Genomic DNA, 9,885 nt, shown 5'->3' on the forward strand with positions numbered 1-9,885 from the left:
AGTGGATTTGGAATTGGGTGACTTTTAATTTCAATCACCGTACTATTGGTTATGTTTAATTAATTAATTAATTATTTATTTATTTGTGAGATGGAAAAGACAATATTACCCATGTTAGAACGGGGAGTAAAAATTTCCAGCAAAAATTGAACGGAAAATGCACCGGAAGAACATAATTTACTAAGAAAGTCATAGTTGTGGACCAATTCTACAAGTTTTAAAAATCATAGATAAAAATTGTTAGTGATACCATAGTCGTGGGACCAAAAATGCAAAAAACTCTTTCGCATTATGTCGAGAGATTGAGTATCAGAAGAATCTCAACAGTCTTCATTTTACTGTTGCGTTTTGTGGAATGAACATTTTTTTCTGATTATGGTTAGATTATAATTCCGATTCCAAGGTTGCAGTAGGCGCTAGACGCTAGTCGGGCGGCCGGGCAGCGCCTAGCGCCTAGGCGGTCTAGGCGGCGTTTAGGCGGAATCTAGCCGGCGCTAGGCGAGCACCAAAAAAATTTTAAAAAATAGTGACAGACTTGTAGTTTGACAATTTTAATGAGCCTGTTTTCAACATTCAATCAAATAACACGTCCAAATAAATGAAATAATGATAATTTATAAGTCGTAACATCATAATAATATTAAAATCAATAATTAATGAAAGACAAAATTAGTCAAAATCGAACGAAATTAGTCGAAATCGGACGAAATCGGCCGACTCAGCCGAGTTGACCGACTCGGTCGATTTTGACCGAGTTGGCCGCCCAAGCCGCCGCCTAGGCGGCCGGCCGAGTTTTGGCCGACTATAGGCCAAATAGGCAAGGATGGGTGCCGCCTAGCGTCTAGGCGGCCGAGTTTTACAACCTTGTCGGATTCAGGTACCATTAAAGGATATAGTTCTTTGTCGAATCAAAAGGAAACAAAATTGGGACAACAAAAATCATGAAAGTGAATTGACAACAACAAACGACATTAGAGATATCATCGGCGATTTGAGTCCAGCAACACTCGAACCTTCTGAGAGTGATACAACTACATTAACATTATCTCTCTAGAAAGAGAACGTTGATTGGTCGATTGACTATGATGATTGATATGATGAGGTTGGCACTCTGGGATAGGGCTAAGGGTCGTTTGGTTCTTGGAATGTCAGATTACCTTAATGAATGTTAGATTACTGTGGGGGCTGTTTGGTTTACGGAATGTTAGATTACCTTAGGGAATGTTAGATTGCAAGGAATGTTAAATTAATATGTTTGGTTAAAATGGGGGTATGTAATATAATCATGTTTGGTTTATGGTTATCTTTTATATACACACAATGACACACTATAATATCGTTAACATATTTTTATATATTTTAATAAATTTAAAAATTAAAATAAATAAATAAGATAACGGTATCATATATAATTACATGATTTTAAAATATTAACTAAAATCTTGAACTTGAGAAACAAAATTATTTTATATGCTAACATAACTTAATAAAAAAAAATAACTTAATAAAAAAAATTATATAATTACAAATATATATATATATATATATATATATATATATATATATATATATATATAGGGAATACCCCGACCGACATGTCACGTATTTTATTCTTGTTTATGCAGGTTACAGGTCGGATATTCTTAGAAGAACCCGGTCGTACCCGACCGATGCATCACCCAACTGACGTTTTCAACTCCCGATCAATAGCCCTTAGACGAGAGAGCCGAGAAGAGGCACGTGGCAGCGTTATGCGCTGACAGGCAGGGCTCGCGGGGTGAAGACACGTGGTTGCTACGTGGGTTACATGCCGGCCGGCCGGAGCTGTGTCTCCGGCCTAGCGGCTATAAATACCCACGGCGGCAACAGTGTGAGGGACTTTTGGAACGCTCGATAGGCTATTTACAGAGCATCACGACCGCAGTCAGTCGGCCCTCGAAATAGCCACTTAGATTGTATTAGATCCTTTGACACGATCAATAAAAGATTTACTTGCTTTAACTTGGTCGTATTATTACTTTGACCGCACCACGTGAAATTAACACTATCATTTTGGCGCCGTCTGTGGGGATCAAACCCACGACCCCTCGGTCCCGACCGATAGGGGTGAACAGCTAATTGACTCTGATAGCCATCTACCTAATTGGCTCTAATAGCCACCTACCTCTTGGCCGGTCGAAATCCAACGACTGGCTATTGCGCTCATCTTCGGCGGACGCTCAGGTCACGCCACCGATCCGGGAAACTAGAGCTATATCAAAATCTCCCCGATCCGTCCAACTTCTTTACGCCATCGATCGGGGAAAACCCCGAACGGACAAGCCAAAAAAGTTTTTTCGAGTTTTCGAAAGGCCAAAAGGCCATTGGGTCGGGACACGCACGACCAGGCCATTAGGCCGAATGGTAGGGTAAAGGACGACCGGCATACAAACAAACAAAAGTACACGCATAAAAAGTAAACCGGACAAGACTTAATTTTATAAATCAAAAGGCGCCCGGTATAAATCGGGACCGGGCTCCCAATGAAGTTTACAAACAAAAATAGAACGAAGAAGTAAAATACACGGTTGAAATCTACACGACCTAGACCACTTCTTCGCAGCATCGCTCGTCTCAGCTACATCCTCCTCGGGGCCGAACGGCGGCGGGCCGGGGTCGGCAACCTCATCAGGGAGGGTCGTCAAGACCAGCTGAAGGTCCTCACCTTCGAGGACTTCCTCCATGATTGTTTGGGTCTTAGCACGCATCTTCCGCTGGCCGGATTTGAACGCCCAACGCCCGAACGCCCATATCAGCTCCTCCCCGACCTTGGTCTTCCGGGTCTCACGGAGGAACTTTGTGCCTGATGCCGCGTCCCGGTAGAGAAACTGCGCCAAATCGCCGAGGTTGCCCAGTCGGGCCTTGATCTCTGACACTTCCCCGAGGGCTTCCTTGGCGGCCTTCTCCGCCAGATCTTGGGCCCCCTTTACCTCCCGAGCCGCTTTTTCCGCGAGCTCCCGACCTTCCTTCGCTTTTTTCAGCTCAGCTTGAAGGTCGGTAATTTCCCCCAATCGCCGGTCGGCGAATTTCTTCAAGGCGTCGGCCTCATTGGCCAGCAGCGCTCGACGCTGGAGGAGTTGGGCTGCTCGGGATATCTGCAAAAAAGCGGTCAGGATTAGCCCGATCAAAGACAATTGTATAAAAGATGAAGGCGAAAGTTTTTACCTCGACCAGATCTTGGCCAATCCTCTCGGCCACCTAGGTCAGGGTCTGCTTTGTCATATCCTCCCTGACCTGCCCGAGATTTCTGATCCGAGTAAGGATAGACGCATAGCCCGTAATGGCCCCGACCGGGGGGCTCGGGCTGCGCTGGTTCCTCCGGCGCTTCAGTGCGCCGTTATCTTCGGTCCCATGCTCGGATGCCTTCTCCTTGCCCTTACGGGCAGTCACCCGGGAGACCAGGACGTCAGAAGCATCGACCACATAGCCTTCGGCTGTGGTGACGGTTGTAGATGCGCCTATCGGCCGGCCGACCGGGATTTGTTGTTCCCCGGATGGCTTGGCTTTGGTCTTCTTCTTCCCGAGCATGATTTTGGCTCGGGGTGCTTCCTCTTCTTCAAAACCTTGCACCATTTTGGCAAACAAAAAACAAAGTGTTAGACCGGGGTCAGAGTGTGATCGGGGAGTTAGGGTTGGGGACGATCAGTTAGTGTTAGACCTTCGTTCGCCGGCTCAACCCGAGTAGCCGTCCTCGCGATCGTCATGCCCGTTGGCTCGGGCACATACTTCTCTTCGAGATCATACTGCGGCGGTGGTAGTCGGGCCTCATCATAGTTCTCTCTCGAGAGGAAGATCTTATAGTCATGGACCTCGCTCGAGATCTTGGAGACGGCATCCTGGAGGGCCTTCGTCTCGACCGGCGTAACTTGCTTTCTATAATGGGTGCTCCACGTCCTTTCGATCGGGAGGATCCACGGGTCGTACTCGACCGAGAAGATCCTATTCTTCCAGCCCTTGTTGTTCCCGGTCAAGTGCTCGATCGTGCACAAGTCCGTCTGGGATTGGATCATCAGAAATCCGCCTCCGTATTTGGCCGGTAGGGTCTTCACCTGGTAGATGAAGTTGAACAACTCCATCGTGCATGCGACTTCGTGCCGAGCACAGATTTGGGGAAAGCAAGCCAAGATCCTATGTGCGTTCAAGTAGATCTGGGCCGGGACCACTCGGTAGTAGCCCAAGAACGCGGTCAAGATAGCGGAGAAGGGGAACTGGATCGGTGCTTGGAGTGAGTCGTAGTGCATCCCGATCCATTTGCCTTGGTGGCGCTCGATGATGTTTCCCAGATGTCGTCGGGTGTCGAAGCGAACCCGACCGGTGAGCATGACGAAAATCCTCGCCGCTTCCCCCAACGTCAGCAGGCTCTCTTGCTGCTCGACGCTCTCGCTGTTCAAAAATACGAACTCGCCATCGGCCGGGGCGGGCGGGGCAGTCGGGTCTTCCTCGACCGGCTCTGGTGTGGCCTCCCGATCGTCAGTCGGAGGTGCTGCCTGGGGGTAATTCCCAATTACTCGGGTCGGCGTTTCCCGAGCAGCTTCGGTCGAGGAGCTTTGTTCGCTCGTTGAAGCGTCGCCGCTTCCGCAGCTCGATCCGCTCGAGCTAGATGACCCCTTCGAGCTAGACGACCTTTGTCGCTCGGAGGTTCTTTGTGGTCTTTGAACGACCTTTGGTGAAGATGCCTCGACATCTATTTCTTCGCTCAGTTGCTCGACCGCGTCATCGTAATCCGCGTCCGAGATATTCTGACTGTCTGTATCTGACATGCTGTCTTCCTAAAGGGCGGTCGGGATATTGTTAGGGTCGGGTACGATCCGGTCGTGGTCAGTTAAGGCCCGTAATCGGCCATTGGGAGGTAATGTAAAGCAAAAAAGTAGAAAGCTAAAGGAAAGAGAACTTACCGAGTGATTGCAATTAGCTGAGAATGCTGAAGTGCTGGTTGCTCGACCGACACTTGAAGTTGCTTGCTCGGGATGCTCCGATCGACTTAGAGGGTTGATAGAAGTTCAAATGAATTTCAGAAGGGCTTATAGGAGAGAATTTGGGCGGGAAACGACCCACTTGCGCGAGGTGACCGTTCCGGACTCCGAGGCGCGCAGAAGCTGACACGTGGCACGACAGAATGACAGCTGTCCGGTCGGGTTGGCGGCGGTCGATTGGACCTTTTCATCCCGTCCCATTTTTCCCGGGCGGTTAAAAAGGCTCGGGCTGGGGGGCTCTTGATAGGGAATACCCCGACTGACATGCCACGTATTTTATTCTTGTTTATGTAGGTTACAGGTCGGATATTCTTAGAAGAACCCGGTCGTACCCGACCGATGCATCACCCGACTGACGTCTTCAACTCCCGATCGATAGCCCTTAGACGAGAGAGCCGAGAAGAGGCACGTGGCAGCGTTACGCGCTGATTCGCGGGGTGAAGACACGTGGTTTCTACGTGGGTTACATGCCGGCCGGCCGGAGCTGTGTCTCCGGCCTAGCGGCTATAAATACCCACGGCAGCAACAGTGTGAGGGACTTTTGGAACGATCGATAGGCTATTTACAAAGCATCCCGACAGCAATCAGTCGGCCCTCGAAATAGCCACTTAGATTGTATTAAGTCCTTTGACACGATCAATAAAAGATTTACTTGCTTTAACTTGGTCGTATTATTACTCGGTCAAAATCGAGTTCGGCTCGACGAGCCGCTCGCGAGCGTTATAATATATTATATAATATATAATATATAATATATAATATATAATATAATTATATTATATTTAGTATATAAAAATAATAATTAGGGGAGGGAAATTAAAATACTTTAATAATTATGTATAAATAAAAGTCATAAAACAAAGTAGTTTAAATTTTAAATCAAACAGGTCAAATTGGAGCCTAAACTCGATCTCGAATTTGAGCCTAAACTCGAGCTCGAGTTCAGGCTCGAATTCGAGCTCGAGCTCGAGTTCGAGCATCAGTTCACGAGCTCGAGCTCGAGCAGTGCTATCATTAACGAGCACAAGCATGAGCATACCCAGGCTCGGGCTCGGCTCGGCTCGTTTACACCCCTAATTAGGAATTGTATTACACTATTTTATAATATTAGAATAGAAATTTTAACATAGAATTATAGTACGAATAAAAAGTAGAAAATAATATATTTTATTAGAAAGCGAGATTTTTTAAGAATTGGGAGGGAAGTTAAAGTTCAAAATTTTGTTTTTATAGATAGTATAGAGTATAGATTATACTATTATTATGATAATTATTATTATTAGTTTAATTACCATAATAATTATTAATTAATTATATTAATATCTGCACAATTAATTACTTAATTTATTAATAATTATTAGGTAAATATTAATATTGTGTAATTATACTATTTGATGTGGAAAAAATAGCTTGGATGTATTTTGTGTCTTGTATTTCATGCGTATGAACAAGTATAAATATCTATGAAGAATAGAGAATGGAATCTGGGAATTGAAGCCTCCTTATTCAATGTTTATACTTTAGAGAGAATATAGAGTGCTTAGAGAGATTCTAAGTGTAGAGCGAAGGAGGAGAGAGGAGGAACCCGTTAAATGGAGGGTTAAGGCCCCATTTATGGCAAATTATATTATGCACCGCGGTGCATAATTGATTATGCACCGCGCGTCTTTTTTTTTTTTTAAATGAAAATAAACAGTGTTAGTTTCCGCCGTTTCGCACCCTTTTGCAAAAAGTAACTCTGTTATTCAGTGTCATTTTGTATACACTGCAGTTTCAGTTCAACACAACTACAGTTTCATTTCGATATAACTATAGTTTCATTTGATATTTATAGACTCAAATATGTGAAAATGTTATTTAATTTTATTTTATATACATTATAGTTTCATTAAAACACAACTACATGATTATTTTGATATAATTACAGCTTCATTATACAATATACACTCAAATATGTGAAATGTTATTCAGTTTCATTTTATATACACTACAGTTTCATTTCACTATAACTACAGTATCATTTTGATATAACTGCAGTGTCGGTTTAGATATATTATAGTGTCAGTTGGTATTTAATACACCAAACAAGCGGACTCCGTTAACTCTAACGGCGGGCCGTTTCTTCACTTAAAGAAACGGCGCCGTTTTTGACCGCGGTGCACATGCACCACGGTCTATAATATAACGACTGCCATTTATAGGCTTAAGTGTGGGAGGGTTTGATTTTGATCCGTGGACCGTGACTCGAACCGTTTGACCTCGATCCAAACAGGAGTACGGAGCATACGGGGAGCCTGAACCTGGGGTTATTCCCCATCACTATTATTATATCTTAAGTATGAAAATATGAGTTAGTACCATCTGAGGTCCTTCGAGTATAGTGGTTTTTGCCACGTTTAGTCTTAAACTTTGAAATTGACCATTTGTGGTCTTTCGACTTTCAAATTTAACCTGGTCCAAGTTAACCACCCATGGTCCTTCAACTATTAAATTTTAACCAACCATGGTCCTTTCAAGAGGACCACACCTGGTTAAATTTCGAAACTTGAAGGACCATGGGTGGTTAACTTGGACCACGAATGGATAAATTTGAAAGTCGAAGGACCACAAATCGTCAATTTGAAAATTTAGGACTAAACGTGACAAACGCATTATACTCGGAGGACCTCAAATAGTATTAACTCATGAAAATATAATACAATACAACTAGAATACAATTAAAGTTAGGAATGATAAAAGGTAAATTTACAATTATACTAAGGAAAAAAAGAGAATGAATTTTAATGCGACTATAATAGAGACTACTAATATGTCAAATCGTGTTTGTAACTAGTACTAGTATAACCCAAGGAAAGGAAGGATGACGTTTGTCATCCAAACAATATCTAAGTCATCGTATAAGGCTCTGTTTGGCAAACTTAGCTAAAAAGCTATAAGATAGGAGCTGAAAGTTGAAAAGGAACTCAAAGCTGAAAAGCTATAAGCTCGGAGCTGAAAACTGAAGAGCTGTTAAGCTAGCTGTTATGATTGAAAGTGTTTGGTAAAATTAGCTTTTTGATAAGCTGATAAATGTAAAAAGACTAAAAAGGGCATCTTCATAAAATTTAAATTAGTTTGTTTACATATTAAAACTTAACATTTTGTCTTTAAAAAAAATTAACATTTTGAAATAAAATTATTAGCATAATCATGATCTAGCATCTCATAATGAAGTAGCAATATTGTTGCAAATCGCATAATAATAATAATAATAATAATAATAATAATAATAATAATAATAATAATAATAATAATAATAATAATATTTGCGGTGAAAATTGCAGATAAAAGGAGAAGAGAAAAGGGTTTTAATTGAGAAGGGTAAATTATGTCATTTCTTTAAAATAATAAGGATAAAGATGGAAAAAAAGTTAAGAAACTAGGAGCTTATTTTGAAACGCTACCTTAGGTAGCGTTCCAAAATAAGCTCTTATTTTAAGCTAGGAGCTTATTTTGGAAACATTACTAAACAGAGCTTATAGCTTATTAGTAGTTTAAAATAAGCTATAAGCTCTTAAATAAGCTCTGCCAAACAGAGCCTAAGTCATCTACTTTTCTTTATTAATAGATTTAGGGGGATTTATTTTATTCTTCAACAATATATTGTTTTGTTGAAATTGATCTGTTTGTTTTTGGAAGATGGATGGGAACAAAGATGAAGCCTTGAAGTGCTATAAAATAGCTAAAGATTCAATCCAATCTGGTAATAGAGAAAGGGATTTGAAATTCTTGAATAAAGCTAAGAGCATCGCCAAGGTGGGAGGCATAACGCCATATTCCAACGCCAAATCAGCAAAGTAGCAAATTTTGTCACTCCAAGGTGGAGCGCCATCTCGCCATAACGCTATTGTTTTTTGCGTTAATGAACAGTGCCGCGCCATATTTGGCGTGGCACTGTTCATTCATGTCAAATGGAGAAGGGAGAAAATTGACTTTTTTGCCCTTCTTTTTTTTTTTTAATTACAAATATATCATTTATTTGTTTTATATATAATTTTTTGTTTTTTTAAATACTTATATTTAAAGTTTGTATTATAAAATATAAATTATATCATTTGAAAGATCTCATTGAGACGATCGAAACAAGACTAATTTTAAATATATATTAATTAAAATTTCAAATACATTAAACATAATTAGAACATAACAAAATGTATTAGATGTTGTATGTTGTATTATTATTGTGGAATAAATTAATTTTCAAAAATATTGTTGAATTCGATTTTATAAAAAAAATTAATGTTAATAAAAATTATTATTTACATTACAAATTATATTTTATATTTAGCTAATTAAGTTCGAACTAAATTATATTAAACTAACTAAATTCGAACTAATAATTGAAAAATTAAATTATTTTAGTGTATAAGTTTGGTGTTTTGGTGTAAATGAGTTAGAGATGAATAAAATTTGGTATGAAAATATGCTGAGAATATTTCTTCTGATGTGACATTTGCTGAAAAAATTTAGTGTTTTGAAGATAGATGGGTTAGAGATGCTCTAAGTGGGAAACCACCGGAAAGTGGGGCCCACAGCAGGACTTCAGTAAAAAAAACAAAAAACAATGGACAAAAAAAATGAAAAACTCATTCAGATTTTTCACTTTTTCTTATTAGTATGATTCCCAAACTGATAAAGAACAGAAAGAGAATCCAATCTCAGATAGTTTTTTTTTTTTTTTTTTTTTTTTTTTTTTTTTTGGTGCATTGGCCACCACATTTCAACCTCCATGTATAACCCCACACCCCCCCCAACCCAAAAAAAAAAAAAGTTCAAATAAGGATGCCATGAAAGCCAAAAAAATCCCATTAGAGTCTGCTAATCATCACTTTCC

The sequence above is a fragment of the Ipomoea nil genome, unplaced genomic scaffold (genome assembly GCF_001879475.1).
Source record: "Ipomoea nil cultivar Tokyo-kokei standard unplaced genomic scaffold, Asagao_1.1 scaffold3197, whole genome shotgun sequence".
Taxonomy (NCBI): Eukaryota; Viridiplantae; Streptophyta; class Magnoliopsida; order Solanales; family Convolvulaceae; genus Ipomoea; species Ipomoea nil.